Consider the following 16201-nt stretch of genomic DNA (forward strand, 5'->3'; position numbering starts at 1 on the left):
GAGAAGAAGGGATGCAAAAGAAGTGGCATCAGCAGTGAAAGAGGGAGGAGAGGTAAAAATGGGATTTCCTTTCCCCAGAATTCCTCAGAGACCCTCTCCTTAGGCATAAAGGAAGTTGCTGCATTTTATTATCAGATAAATGATAATTGTCAATTGAAGATGTGAACTGACTGTTTACAAGCTTTTCATCTGAGCTGACATTGAGTAGTATGAAAGTTCTGCCTGAGGGAGGGGGATGTCTTTTTGGCTGCAATAGATCATTCAACTGTATAGGTGTGACATAGCCCTTGAAGGATTTGCATGAACTGAGCCCACTGAAAAGTATTTCATTCAAAAAGAAATTTCTATGATGGCTTGCTCAAACATACCAACCATGGTTTTATGCTGCATCCATAATAGTCACCCAGGTGAGTCAGTTCTTATGCATAAAATGAGTGGCAGATTTCAGATTCAACAAGGGAGCTTCTGATAAGGTGGCAGGGAGCAGTAGGCTTGACAGCAAAGAGGAGATGCTGGCCCCTGGATATAATGAGCAAGTACCAACCTGTATTTCAACAGCCACTCCACTTCACCTTGAAATCCACTCTCGATCTGAGGGGTTTTCATTGTGTTTGGTACAGAGACAACATTCATCTCCTTATTTAATGGCTTAAAAAACATTACACTGCAAATCCCTAAGAAGTTCACAGAAACTTTTGTGGAACTTATGTCTATTAAATATTGAGGGTGATGCAGTCGAATGATGGGGGAAGAGGGAACTGGCCTGAGTGGCAGGAGTACACTCCAGGGACACCCATAGCCTGCACAATCAAATCCACTTTGTAGCTGTTCCAAAGTGCATTGGTGCAGCATGACACATTAACAAATAGCAGCATTGCTTGGAATGGCATTGCTTGGAATGTAGAAGAAGCTAAGGTAGCATGCTTCTATTCTGTAGTATTTGTGCACTGCATATTTATAGCCCTTCTAGGTTACTTGTAAGTCTTCTGGGACTTCTTCAGACATTATACAAGGAAGAGGTTTGTAGGCAAGGATCATGGAATACTTAAGTCCCTGCCATGCAAATGCTGGAGCTGGCTTTGTCCTGTTGCCTTAATCAGGAAAGCAAGAACAAGAGTGTGTCTTCCTAATCATGTTTCTTAGGTTGGGATTAAGATTGATCTGGGTCGCTGGCAGATAGACCAGACCAGTCATTTACCTGGTCACAACAAGATAGTCATGGATAGTCTGAAGCCAGTCTCTGAGTTTGCTTCTCATTAATCTTGGCTTGGTGTGATAATGTTTCCACTCACAAGTTTGGATGATCCCAATTCTGTCAGGCAGCGCATGAATCACTTAGTGGATTTTATCTCCTAGTGGCAAACAAGAAAAACATATTTCTTCATTAGATAGTGTGTTTCCTTCCCTCATTCCTTGTGTTTTTAAAACATTACTACTTATGAGGTACAGATTTAGGTGGTGGTGGGGACACTGGGAGGGAAAAATGGAACTTACTTCCAATTAGATGTATGTAGGAGAGCAGTGACAAAAGAACCCCCTATCCTTTTATAGCCCTGACTACAAATGCCACTTCCTCATCAGCAGAATTATTTTGGAGATTTGGGGGATGATTCCCTGCTGTTTCAACAGCCCTGCATCATACCTCATGTCACACTGGGAGCTACAGTGGTTGTAATGACACTACTGATCTACAATCGATATTGTAGCCTCTTTGGTGTAATTAGGAAAATAAGAGTGCTAAGAAATTATGGCATTATTAATTTACTGAGCTGCTACTAAAGAGCAGAGAGAACTAGGAATCTCATATCTGCTGGAAAGTCAGGAAGACACTGGGGCCTCATACATATCTCTCAGTCTCACTAGTGCACACAGAGGCATCCTCTGGTCTGAAAGGTAAAGCAGGATAATAGATGCCAATGTGGTGCTCATGCACCTGATATGCATTGCTGTTACCAGTTATAATGTGCAATTTATACATCTAAGTATGGCTTGTTACAAAACCTAGTTCCCTTCTTCATCATCACAACCAAGTGAGGCAGATTAGGTTGAGAGTGTGTGACTGGGCCAAGGTCACCCAGCAAGCTTCCAAGGCAGAGAAGGATTTCAAAAATGGCTGTCCCAAATCCTAGTCCAACACTATAACCACTACACCACCCTAGACGTCTAATACTTCCTCCTCCTTTGCAGGTCTAAGAATGCTATACACCTGCTTTCCTTCCTGTAAAACTTCTGCAAATATCTGCAAGATCAACTTTAGGAAACACAACCAAATCTAGCCAGTCATGACATTTTATGTTTGTACACTTCCAGGTCACTTGTAAGTATCACGTCCGTCTGGTTATTCCTGGACCTGTTTCTGCCATCAGTTAGGAGCTGAGGAGATGAAGTTCTGCAGTCATTGGCTTGTAGTTGCATTTGTCCAACAATCATCACTTCCCTTCCCCAACCCATCTCCAGCTGAACAACCCAGCCCCACCTTTGTGTCAATGCAAAAGAACAGTGGCAGCACAATATATGAAATACAAAAATACAAAATATTGTGCACAAACAAACACTCTTAACTGGTGTATATAAAGTTCTATTATAATGAAATGAACAGCCCACAACAGTGGGCATACATTCATACAGTATAAATAGAAAACAACAGTCTCAAAACAATACTCCAAGGAGGACCCCACACAGTCACAGAGTTTTCCAAAATGAGTACAAAGACTCAAAAATAATGTTCCGCAGGAGTCCCTCCGTTGTTTGTTGACTTCTGAAGGACAAATTCTAACCTTCACGCCAACCCCGGATTTGATTGCGTTCCGCTGCTCCTGCAGCTTCCTCGTAAGTCAAACTGAAAACTCCAGCCAAGTTCTTTCTCAAACGCCCATTTAGGTATCTTAATTTGCGGCTTGCACCTTTGTGTCAGGCTTCACTGGGCTAGACTGAAGCAAAGGAAACAGGGTTTGAGGGAGAAGAGAAGGGAGGAAAAGATAAAAAGAGAAGTTTATGGGCTGCTTCATAGCATGGTAGATGGGAAAGCCATGGCAGTGACTGGCAAGGAATCGCTCAATGAAGGCAATGTCAGCTACTCCCAACTTCCTCCTTCCTTCCCTGCCCCCTTGCTGTACTACAAGACAGCCTTATAGAGGTATCTGATGAAGGGAGCTTTCACTCTCAAAAGCTCATACCTCAAAAATCTGCTAGTCTCTCCTCCTCTCCCTCTCAACATCTTACTTGCTTGTCTCAGCCCAGCCCAGTGAAGCTTGGCATAATGGTGGGGTCTGTGATGCTCACACCCAGAAGGGAGAAAAAGAAGAGGATAACAGGAGATGCAGAGGAGGACACACTCAACAAGGGCAATACTGGTGAGACTTCAACGCCTCAGTTCTTAACTGATGCCATGTTCTGTTAGCAGCAATAAGTCTCACCAGCTGGATACAGCTTATATGTATGCATGTAAAATGTCATCACATCTGTATGAGACTGAGAGGGAAGGCTTTGTGCCAAACTTCAGATACTGTGGTTTCTAACACTCCATAAGTTTAGATATTGAATCTTGAACAAGAGAAGTATTTCGAACAATTTCTGCAAGAGTGTAAACTTCCACTGGTACCAATGTAATCAGCAAATTTCTTAAAATAGTTGAAATACCAGTTAATTCCATCCAGTTACTTGATCAGATTTGCAGAAAAAGGCAGTATATTGGGGGAAGGGGGGGTCCGCTCATCTGCCTGCATGATCACAGTCATGGATAATGAGCTGTCCTGAAAGTTTGACAAAGGCCACATGTTTTATGTAACCCATTTTATGCAAATAGATTGCCTCTAAAGTTCTTTTCCCCTACAGCTAACTATTCCCTAGTCCCCTCATTTTTACAAGGGGAAAACCTTGTAATGAGGCCCAGGCATTTGAGAGGGTGCCTTGATCTTCTTTGCATAACCTTCTCAGTTATTCTTGTTTGAGACTTAACTGGAAACAAAATTAACTTTCCCTACCCCCCCAATCATTTCATTTTAATTTATTTATTTATTTATGTACTGGATAAACCTGTATTCTCTGTGTTTGAAAAGATATTTTTGCCCAAAGTGGCTTCCAATAAGAACATAAAATTAAAACCAATTTAAACAAAAAAATGAGGCAACAAATATAATATAAAGCAGCATGAAGGGATAGTACAGCAGGAAAATAATGTAAAAAAAACCCAATAAAGCTGAATAAAAGTGTTAAGTTATAAAATGAAATAAAGAACATAAAATAACAAATCAGAGATACCATAAAACTGAGCAGTGGTAACAAAAACCCAGCAAGTAATAAAAAGGATTCTTAAACAAGGTCTTTAATAATATGGTTTTAACCTGGCACCAGAAAGTCAACAGATTTGGTACTAGGAAAGTTAAGTGAACACCTCACCATAGATTAACCACTTTCGTGGCTCCCATCTCATTTCTCCCAACTCAAATAGCAGCCGACAGGCCTTTAGGTTCAAATACATGTGAGGGCAGATTACCTTTTTTAAAAAGTGCACTCACAGATCTAATGTGCAGATGCTGAACAAACTGGGGGGACATTTCCACAATCTGTTCTCCAGACTGGGCAACCTGTGGTCCAGTCATGACATTGCACTGCAATATGTTCAGGCAGCCTTGAACAATATTTCCCTTGTATTTGGAAAAATATGTCAAGTTTTAAGTCTCTCTCCCTTGACCTCTGTACATTCTCTCTAGCTACACATTTCATTTCTTCTCCTCTTCCTCATATATACATAATTTCCCACAACTGGAAACAACAAGCCAGACGGAGTTCTGCCAGATGACTATATCTGCCCTTCAGGTGCTTGACTTTGAACCATCTCCTAAGGCACAAATCACAGCTGACAGGAACCAGCAGCAGAGGAAACCCAGATGCTACATGTGGAAGTTGCTGGGAGCCAAGCATAGCAGACTCCTATTATTCTCTCCAGCCAAAATGATTATGAAATTACAAAGTTTGGCAGCTGGGCACTGCAGATGCTAAGTGCAACCTTCTGTGGCCCACGGAACTGGCTCTTGAGTTGTTTTGAAATAGCAGAGTGAGAAAAGGAGGAAAGCATGAAGTTCAATACCCCAGCAGCAGCAGAGTGGATCATTGTTTACATTCCACAGGCCAACTTTGCTCTGTCATTAAAAGGTTGTTCTAAAAGCCACAGATCTGTGCCTAGGAAGCCAGTTTTCTTTTAATCAGTCCAGGCTGGCTCACTCATTAGGAAGGGCAAGACAAACCCTTCTCAGATGGCAGATTTTGGAGCAGCATAACAGAGCAGCAAATATTGAAAGGTATTATCATACTGGGTTTTTTGCATGAGGAAAGTTTACATCTGCAGTAGTAAACTTTTTATATTAATTGCTTGAGGGAAAACTGCTATTTGAATAATGAGACAGTTGAAAAAGAAAGGAGTGGCCACTGCAACTATGCTGAGGACATGAATTACTTTGACAGACAAATCAAATCATTAATAAATGACCACCTCCCATGTACATACATGTATTGCTCCTTAAAACACAATTTTAGTGATGAATTTGCAGAAAACAATCCTGTGGTAGGATTTGGTCTTTCTGATCTAGAATTCCATATTCCTTGGGTGTGTCCTATCAGTTTATGTACTGAGATACATTCTTCCCTCCTCCATTTTACCCTCACAACAAAAAGCCAGCAAAGTAGTTCAGGCTAATAGTGAATGACTGATCCTTGGTCATCCAGTGAGTTTCCATTAGGGATGTTCATGAACTGGAAAAATGCAGTGCGGTTCATGATGTGCCCAGTTCATGAATCATGAACCATCACAAACTTTCCCCATGATGTGAATGGTTACCTGGTGTGCTAGGGGCAGCAAACTTGAAGGGGGCCTCTCCTCTACTTGCCCTCCAAAGTAGATGAGGATTAGATTCATGGGGTATGAGTTACGGCCCCCAAAGAAGATGCCCCATCCCCCTTTGTTTCCAATGAACATCTCTCAGTAGAAGCTGAAGGTGGGGGACATTTTTGCAACCCCTTTTTTGCCTTTTAAGCTTTGGAGGCACCCTATTGGTGTTTCCAAGGCTGAAGAATTCCACCCCTGTGGGTGCTGGGAAGTTTGGAAAACAAGTTGATCAGATACAGTTTGTTTGCAAAATGTTGCTATTCATGAACTGCCACAAATCGTCCACAAACCACACTAAAGGTTTGTGACAATTTGTAATGATAGCGATGCTCACAAACATAGCTTCATGGACCATGGACTGGCCCAAAGTCATCATGCACTTTAGTTTGTGAGCCAGTTCCTGCCCATTCCTAGTTTCCATGGCATTAAAATCTGGATTTCCCAGATTCTTTTCTAACCACTATGCACGCTATCTCTCACTATGGTGTAAGGTAACTTCTGGACTCTGCTAATTCTCATATATCATGCATGGTACTGGAGCTGTCTGCTGCCTTTTCATAAAGAAGATGTAATCTGTTTTTTATCCTTCACTAAAACCTAAAAGTTTTGGTTCAGTCCTTTGCTTTTATCTTATGAAATGCTGTCTCATAACAAATGGCAAATAACACTGAGGGATGGCGTGATGCGCTTCAACTCTTTGCCTTCTCTTCTCTTTCATCTCTCTTTCCTTTTCAACAGACACTCAGGAGGAAGCTTTCCTCTTTATGGATGTCACCTTTAGCAATAACAGGGGAAATGATTATCACAGAACATCTTGTCTTGCACCCTGCTTTACTTTGTGATCAGTGGCATCATCATGTGGTGGCCAGATGGATGCCTGACCCAGCAACAGGGGCAGAGAAGGCAAAGGGGACATCTTTAAAAGGCATCATGCGGCTTCTTAAGCCTTGGGAAATTGTCCTTTATGCAGAGACATCGAAACTACAAGAGCATCATTTTCATTTTAGAACGGGAAGATGTAAAGGAAAACAATTTTTAAATGGTTTAGAGGCCAGTATCTAGTTTTCTATGGTGCCATTTTGATATGGTTTAAGCCAACTATGCTAGCATCAATTTACATTTCTGCTTTGGCAAGAGAAACATTTTGTGTAAGGGATAGAGAGCTTCATTCATGAAAGAAATATATGTTTTAAAAAGACTAATGTCACCTGAAAGACCAGTGGTTTTATACTGATATTGTGGAACTCTTTCCTTCAAGAGGTGAAATGTGTGCCTAGTGAAATAAAGTGAGTTCAGCCAGCTCCGAGTCAACCAAGAATACCACTTTATTGCAAGAAGAAAGTCACAGAAGAACACAGGCAAAACTGCAGCTATATACAGTCTGGTCATGGTTAACCACACACCCCTAAGACGCAACAGTTACTCCAACTGGTCACTCCAGAATCGTTCATTTGCATCTCTTTATTACAAGCTGTTACATGCCTAGCATCCTGATTGGCCTGTTCTTCCAGGCTTCAGATTCCTGGTTTGCAAGGAGTGCCTGTCTCAAGCTCAGGCAACAGATGCAATACATAACACCTAGTACATTTCTAGTCTGGAATTAATTAGGAATCAAAATCATGGAAGCCACTATTGTTTCTTTTGTATTGCCTGATTGTTTTATAAATTAAACTGTTGTTTTAGTGATTATTAAACGTTACAATTTTACAGATGGAGACTTCTAATTTATAGCTATCAGGGTGGGAGGATGTGAAAGCGGTACAACTGTATTTGGATACTATAAATAAATACATTATGGAATTTGTCAACTGGGTGCAAATTCTGTTTTGATGAAGTGAGCTCTACTCCACAAAGGCTAAAGAACAACAAATGTTAGGGGGTTTTTTAAGATGCCACAAGAGTATATTTTATTTTTGCTGCAGCAGCTGTACAGCTAGAATACAAATAAGAAAGGCAATAGATTGAATTGGACCAACCTTCATTGATTTTAGAGTACACTTCCTTGAAAGTACATAGAATCCTGCATAGGGCAGACCAGCAAATACAGTACATTTGATTACATAGATTCACCTCCAGGGAGTGGCTGAGCAGTAAGACATTGAACACAAAAGGATGGATCAAATGACCTTTTTTTTGTTCCTTCCTATGAAAACTCAGGCCTGGTTCAGACATGCTGGGATTGTCACAACTTGATTTCTAGATTTCATTACAAGAAGTCATTACTGTATGCTGGATGTCAGGAAGCCGAATGTGAGACATGACTCCACTGAGTATTGTTGTAGTTGAAGTAATAGGAACATTCTAACTTTGATGTGATATTACCTGTGAGGGACCATCCACCTGATGTTTCAGTCATCCAGTGATAGAAAGGCATGCATGTGTGAACCAGACTTTGCAATTTAGAGAACGAATGCTTACAAACATTCCACTTTCAGACAAAGACCAACTTACATTCGCATGTTTTCACATTCAGATGCTTACATTTTACCAGGCAAGGGGTTATCAGACTTTAAAAAAAAATCCTTTTGCCTGCCCTGCCCCCATTTATCTGTCATGCAGGCAGGACTTTTTTTTTTTTTTGAGCAGGAACGCACAGAAATGCAGTTCTGGCTGGCTTGGTTTCCGGGGGTGCGGCCTAATATGCAAATACATTTCTGCTGGGCTTTTTCTGCAAAAAGCCCTGTGCAAAACAAGGCTGCTATAAGGGGAGGTGGCCTAATATGCAAATGAGTTCCTGCTGGGCTTTTTCTTCCAAAAAAGCCCTGCGTTCAGCTATGAATTAGGAAATTCCTGGTGATTTGGGGGTGGAGACGGGAAGGGAGGGAGCTCAACAGTGATGTTACTCCTTAGAATCCACCCTCCAAAGCTGCCATTTTCTCAGGAGGAACTGATCTCTGTAGTCTGAAGATCAGTTGTAATTCTATGAGAACTCTGACCCCACCTGAATGTCCGCAACTCTACTTTGTAACAACCACAAAGAGTGGGGAACAGAAACTAAACCAACCAAGCAAAAACCTCCACAGGGGTATTATTTCTTTGAGTTGTTTTGCATTGCCATTGATATATAGGCATTGCAGTATATGGGTACTATATTTTAAAAGTCTTATTTGCATTACACTACACCAGTATTACATCATATGAGTGTTACCTCTTTAAGTCCTTTTGCAAAGTCATTGTTACTCCATCATTGCATTATATGGGTACTATATCTTTAGTCCTTATTGCACTGTCATGCCCAATTTTTTTTTCCTCCTGGACCTCTGACATTACACCAGTATTGCATCATTCAGGGGTGTCGAACTTATTTGTTATGAGGGCTGGATCTGACATAAATGAGACCTTGTTGGGCTGAGCCATGTTGGGTTGGGCCAAGCCGTGTCAGGCTGGGCCATGTGTGTACCTATTTAAGATTAGATAGCAGAGATATAAATTTTATACAGAACACAGACAATCACAAATATATATATATTTTAGAAAACTTAAAACATGCTTTCGGCCAGGCTGCCAGAAGGCAGTTGAGACCTGAGGACGTAAAGACCTGGACGTCGTGAATGCTCCCTGGGAACTTCACCACCAGATCTGTGAAGACTCCCTGGTGGTCGCAGGATGCCTGCACATTGAGGCTGTAGAAGTGGTGCCTGTTCCGGTACACCATGGGATCCTCCCATGGGGCCACCAGGGCAACATGCGTGCAGTCCACAGCCCCCACGATATTGGGAGACCCCGCAACTGCCGCGAAGCCAGCTCTGGCAGTCTTCAGCTCCTCCTCAACTGTTGGGAACCACACATGCTGCTGGAGGCGCTGAAGCATGGTGTCTAGGAAAGAGTGGAGGCAGTGGCTGGCCGACAACTGGGAGACCTCCAGGACCTCGGCCACCATGCCCTGGAAGGAGCATGCCAGGAATCGCAGGGAGATGAGGATCCACTGCAAGATGGGGATGGGGCGGGGGCTGGCCACCTGGCTGCAGAGGCTCATCCCAAGCTGCCCACACAGGTCCTGGATGGCAGCGCAGTCAAAGCGGAAGCAGTCCAGACAGGTGGCATCTTCAAGACACAAAGTGCTCAGGCACTCCTGGTATCTGTGCGCCCAACGATGTCTCCACCGCCACCATGCAACCCACAAATAGAGAGCGGGGAGGATGTTCAGCATCTGCACCCGGGGGGGCTCTGGCAGTGGAATGAGGGGGAACAACCCATCATGGGCCCCATGGTTTGCGTGGTATGGCGTGGGCTGCGGTAGCCTGGCTGCCACCCTGGCACACTCCACCACTGCTTCCGGACACCACTGGAGCTCTGAGGGGCCCTGACTGAGCGGGGGGGGGGGGGCGCCGAGACCACCAGATGCCCTGCTGGTGTACCGTGGGAAAGCTGGGTGGGGCAGCGTGAGAGTGCCCACTATCAGCCAACTGTGGTCAGCAGCCCCCACATTCCACTGCATGTGGAATGTGGGGGCTGCTGGAGGAATGGCGGCAGACAGAACGGCACCAACCGAGAGTCACTGGCATCCGAACTGGACTGAGGCAGAGAAGGTGCGCCTCTTTGGCTTGGTGACCGAGAATGCTATGGTGGGGCTCGCTGGCACAAGAGCCGGGGGAGCGAACTCCCACTGTCGGGGTTTCTGGCATATGGCAGCGGAGCGATTGTCCGCTGTGAGCCAGGTCCCCCGCACAGAGCAGTCCACCCTGAAGCGCTGGAACGACTCATTCGGCCCTGCCAAGAAGTGGGTCTGGCGTCTCATAGCTGAGGGCTCGACCTATTAGGGGTGGTGGCCTGGGCCCTGACTGGCTCTGAGGCAATCATGGGACTCCTCATCCGCCCAGTGGCTGTAGCTGGCCACGGCATTGAGGTGATCCATGGTAGGTTGGCACCCTCTCCCACCCCTCCTCGCCACCATGGGACTGCCACAATCTGATGGCGACACCCTTCCCCCCCAGGTGACTTCCAGGAATCCTCGCAGACTGGCACGAGCTCCACTGTGGACTTGGAGGTGGGTGGCCGCTCTAGCAAGGCAGTCAAGGACTGGAGCTGGCCGCCCATCACCTGTGCAATGGGAGGTCCAGCGTCCCCCACTGCCCCAGAACATCCAGACAGCCGTCAGGAGGCACCGAGCCCATGGGCGGACATATCCAGTGAGGATGTCATGGATGCCATGGTGGATAACCTCCGTCTGTCCACAGATGATGAGTGGCCTGAGTCCCCTCAAGGTGCAGCAATGAGCACAGGTCGTGGGGCATCCGCAAGTGGCCAGTTGTGCCAGCAGGTAGCCACACCGTGACCCTGACAGCCAACATGGTGGAGAACCTACGAAGGGCGCCCCCATGCAGACGGTCGGCCCTAGCTGCCTCACTCATGCTGCGAACCCTGGATCTGCCCACATCCCCTCCCCATGTTCTGGGGCCTGGGAATCCGGGGATAGCCATGACAGAATTGAGTGCTGGGCAGCCCACAGGCCCCCCGCCAGACCCAGACCCTAACCAGGGGGAGCCGCTGGAGGATCCAGACAGGTCCAGTTCTATGTGCCCCCAAAGAAGGTGCCACTATCCTTCATTATTTCCAATGGAGAGAAGGCATTTAAAAGGTGTGCAGTCCCTTTAAATGTGATGGATAGAACTCCCTTTGGAGTTCAATTATGCTTGTCACAACCTTGCTCCTGGCTCCACTGCAATGTCTCTTGGCTCCACCCCCAGAGTCCCCATATATTTCTTGAATTGGACTTGGCAACCCTAGGTCCTATATTAATTGCTTATTGATTTACAAGTGTAACAGAGACTTTGTTGTATGCTGAAATTTGTACTATTTGACATCTGAAGAAGGCCTCTGCAGGCCAAAATGCATCAGATCATATTAGAGTTCCCAGCCTCCTACTGGGGGCAAGTTTTCCCTGAATTTTGGGGCCCCCAATACATCACCATGGAACTGGCCAATGGAGGAGCTCCACCCCCAAAGTGCACTAGTGCACCACAATGTGTCTAGCACAATGACATCACCCAGAAGTGACATTATCATGCCAGGCACATTGTGGGGGGAGGGGGGATGCTGTAGCATTTGGGGGAAAAAACTCTGTGATAATCTATAATACAATACAATCCACAACAAGGAGCCAGGTAATGCTTGGAAACCCTAGGTCATATATGGTTCTTTCATGTGCATCTGCACTTTGATAATTTTATGAGACTTCATTCAATCAATCAATCAATCATTTTATTTATATCCCGCCCTCCCCGCCAAAGCAGGCTCAGGGTGGCTAACAACATTAAATCAAATACAGTAAGTTATACAATAATATTTAAAAGCAATAGCTAATTTAGCAATTTAAGTAAAATTCTAAAATTAATAAAATTAACATCCTGGTGCTATTTCAACAGATGGTAAAAATCACTTAAGCAATCTCTCTATCTTTTAATCGGTGAAGGCCATCCCGAAGAGGATGGTCTTGCAGGCCCTGCGGAACTGTTCAAAGTCCCGCAGGGCCCGCACTTCTTCCGGGAGCTGGTTCCATAGGTGTGGAGCTACAACAGAGAAGGCCCGCGTTCCCTGCTGACCTTCCCTGCTGACCTCAGTGCTCTTTGGGGTTCATATGGGGAAAGACGGTCCCTCAGGTAGGCAGGTTCTCAGCCATATAGGGCTTTAAAGGTAATAACCAGCACTTTGTAATGAACCCAGTATGCAACTGACAACGAGTGCAGGCTGCTATCTGGGCCTCCATTGATAGTGAAGGCTCCAGTAGAACTCCCAAGCTCCTGACCCGGCCTGCAGTGCCACGTCCAAATTCCCTGGGATGCAGCCAGGCCGGCCATCCATTAGCAGATAGAGCTGAGTGTCATCTGCATATTGGTGACACCCAAGCCCATGCCTCCAGGCAATCTGGGCAAGGGGGCACATATAGATATTAAATAGCATTGATGAGAGAACTGCTCTCTGAGGCACCCCACATTCTAGTGTGCACCTCTGGGACAGCTCACCCCTGATTGCCACCCTTTGTCCCCGATACTCGAGGAAGGAGGAGAACCATTGTAAAGCCAACCCCCTAACCCCTACGTCGGCGAGGCGGTGGGTCAGTAGCTGATGGTCGACCATGTCGAACGTGGCCGACAGATCTAACAGCATCAGCACCGCCACACTATCTTGATCCAGATGCCGCTGGAGGTCATCTGCCAAGGCGACCAGCACTGTCTCCGTCCCATGACCTAGATGAAAGCTGGATTGGCAAGCATCTAGGACGAAAGCGTCATCCAGAAACCCCTGCAACTGCAACGCCACTGCCCTCTCAATAATTTTACCTAAAAATGGTAAATTAGAGACCGGTCTGTAGTTTGCCAATTCGGCCGGATCTGCTGTACTTTTTTTCAGGAGGGGGCGGACCATAGCCTCTTTCAAGGGTGTTGGAAAATGCCCCTCCAGGAGGGATCTATTTATGATGTCCTGTAAAGGACATCTAAGTTCCCTCAGGCAAGATTTAATTAGCCAAGAGGGGCACAGGTCCAGATTGCAAGTTGTTGGGCGTGCAGAGGAGAGAATTCCATCAACTTCCTCCAGGCTGAGTGGGTTGAAGCAGTCCAGAACTAAACCAGAAGACTAAGCCAGAAGACAGGCACGGAGCCTCCAGTTCATGTGCTGTATCCAATGTGATGGGCAAGTCCTGGCGGAGCGACATGATTTTGTCTGCAAAAAAATTCGCAAAAGCTTCCCAGCCTTTTTCTAATTCTCTAACATTTGGTCTGCCTTGGGGCAGTGTAGTTAAGTGTCCAATTATTCTAAACAATTGTGCCGGGCACGAATTTGCAGACGCAATTCTGGCCACGTAGTAATCTTTCTTCATAAGACCTCATAAACGTTCTATAGGATGTTCTCGTTGCTTCATCACGAGTGCACCGCCACTGCCTCTCTAGTCGTCTGAGCCCTTGTTTCAGCTGACGTAATTCCAAGGTATACCATGGGACCAGCCTCACACGAGGGCGCAGAGGGCATCAGGGTGTGATCTCGTTGATCACGCTGGATAGCCGATCTTGCCAGGCATCGACCAGGACGTCAAGGGAATCGCCAGGGGGCCAGGGATCCCGTACAGCCATTTGGGCTCCTACAGGGTTTTTATATGTTTTGTAATAAACACATGTACTTTTCTCAATTACTACTGATGTATTTAACTTTCGACCCCTTACTAGTATTGGAGGCAACTCTACCTATGCCTCTTCCTCCTCATTCTCTCTGCTTTATTTAATAATTGGAATATTCTTACATTAATAAAAACATGATTATTCTACACGAATATTGAAAACAGGTTTGTGTAAGTTCAGTGTGAAAGAGACTGGAACTAGGAACTGTGGAAAGATGGCTGCCAGTTTGACACAGCAGTGTGAGCATTTCCCTCTCTCCTACTTCAGGTTTTTAAAGGCTTGGCTTAACAGTGGGGTGCAAGATGAAGGGTAAGAATCTATGGACAGGGCCGGCCCTCCCACTAGGCAAATTAGGCAGCTGCTTAGGGCCCTGGGAGGGTAGGGGCGCAAAATTGGGCTCCCCACCACCTCCTGGTGTCCCTGGCAAGCATCTAGTTTGCCTACCTCCTCCTGCACTGGCCGCTACTGCCACCCGCCGCCACTCCATTTTTCTTCCCTTTGCCTCCTTCCCTAATGGCTCTGCACTGATGACAGACTGAGGATGGTGCAGCACAGTTTTGCCCACCGACCCAGTGATCGGGTGAGCGGAGGGGGACTTTAGAGAGCCGGAACATGGCGGTAGAGCAGGTTCTAGCGTTGAAAACTAAGTGGTGTGGGGAAGGGTCTGGAGGGAGGAGGAGGTGGCGGTGGGGAGAGGGGGAGGTGCGAGGGAGCACAGAACTGTGAGGGGGCACCAGGCAGTGAGTCTGCCTAGGGCACCATGGGGTGTTGGGCCACCCCTACCTATGGGCTCTTGACCTGATGGGTAACCTGGTGGATTCTAGGGTGGCCAGGTTGCCAACTCTAGGTTGGCTGATTCCCCAAATCTTGGGGGAAAGCCGACAGGAGAGGGAATGTCTCTGGTTCGGGAGGACTCGTCTCAAAGAAATGAAGGGTTAGCTGTTACTTTTCTACCGGGTAATGGATCAGAGTTGTCCACTGAGATGGTGACAAACACTATGGACTGTCTGCCAAAGTCTTGAGGCAGCAAGAGGGAGGTTGCGGGCCTAGCTTGCCTGCGAAATTATAGATGTTTGTATGCAAATGCTGGAAGTGTTCAAAGTAAAATTGGTGAGTTGAAATGTTTAGTGTTGGGAGAAAACATAGATATTGTGGGAATTTCAGAAACTTGGTGGAAGGAGAAGAATCAGTGGGACACAGTGATTCCTGGATATAAGTTATATCGGAAGAATAGGGAGGGAAGGGTTGGAGGTGGGGTGGACCGGTATGTCAGAGAGGGTATACAGTCCAGTAAGACTGAGGTCAGAGAATGAGATTCCCTTCTAGAAATGCTTTGGGTTAAAATAGAGGGCCCAAAAGGAAATTTAATTATGGGAGTTTTGTTTATCGCCCACCAAATCAAAAGATAAAGGATGATTATAATATGATGGAAGGATTGAAGGTAGTGTCTAAACATAAAAACTGTGTCGTAATAGGTGATTTTAACTACCCAAAGATTGATTGGGTCAATATGTGTTCTGGTCGAGAGAAAGAGATTGAGTTTCTTGATGCTCTCAATGACTCTGTTATGGAGCAGATGGTCTCAGAACCTACCAGGGGTTGGGCAATCCTGGATTTGGTCCTAAGTAATGCCCAAGACTTGGTGAGAGATGTAAGAGTGATCGCACTGCTTGGGAGCAGTGACCATAACGTTATTGATTTCACCATTTGTATAAACAGAGAGTTGCCCCAAAAGACCAGCACAACCACATTTAACTTTAAAAGTGGTAAATTCTCTGAAATGAGGAGGCATGTGAAGAGGAAACTGAAAGGAAAGGTAAATACAGTCAAAACCTTTGGGGAAGCTTGGAGGCTGTTTAAAACTACAATCCTAGAAGCTCTGATAAAATATATACCACAAGTTAGGAAAGGCACAAACAGGTATAAGAAAAGGCCTGCATGGTTAACAAACAAAGTAATGGAAGCTGTAAAAGGTAAGAAGGACTCCTTTAAGCGGTGGAAAGCTAGTCCAAGTGAGATTAATAAAAGGAAACACAGGCTGTGACAAATCAAATGCAAGACTGTGATCAGGCAGGCAAAAAGAGACTATGAGGAGCATATTGCAAAAAACATAAAGACCAACAATAAAAATGTCTTCAAATATATTAGAAGCAGGAAACCAGCCAGGGAGGCAGTGGGGCCCTTGGATGACCAAGGGGTAAAA

General features: G+C 45.5%; 1 protein-coding gene across 2 annotated transcripts in view; it reads left to right on the forward strand.

Moving 5' to 3' along the window:
• The window catches only part of KCND3 (potassium voltage-gated channel subfamily D member 3), a 668300-nt gene that overhangs the window by 166286 nt on the left and 485813 nt on the right, over positions 1-16201 (forward strand). The window lies entirely within an intron of this gene.

The sequence above is a fragment of the Heteronotia binoei genome, chromosome 2, assembly GCF_032191835.1.
Source record: "Heteronotia binoei isolate CCM8104 ecotype False Entrance Well chromosome 2, APGP_CSIRO_Hbin_v1, whole genome shotgun sequence".
In the NCBI taxonomy this organism is placed as follows: Eukaryota; Metazoa; Chordata; class Lepidosauria; order Squamata; family Gekkonidae; genus Heteronotia; species Heteronotia binoei.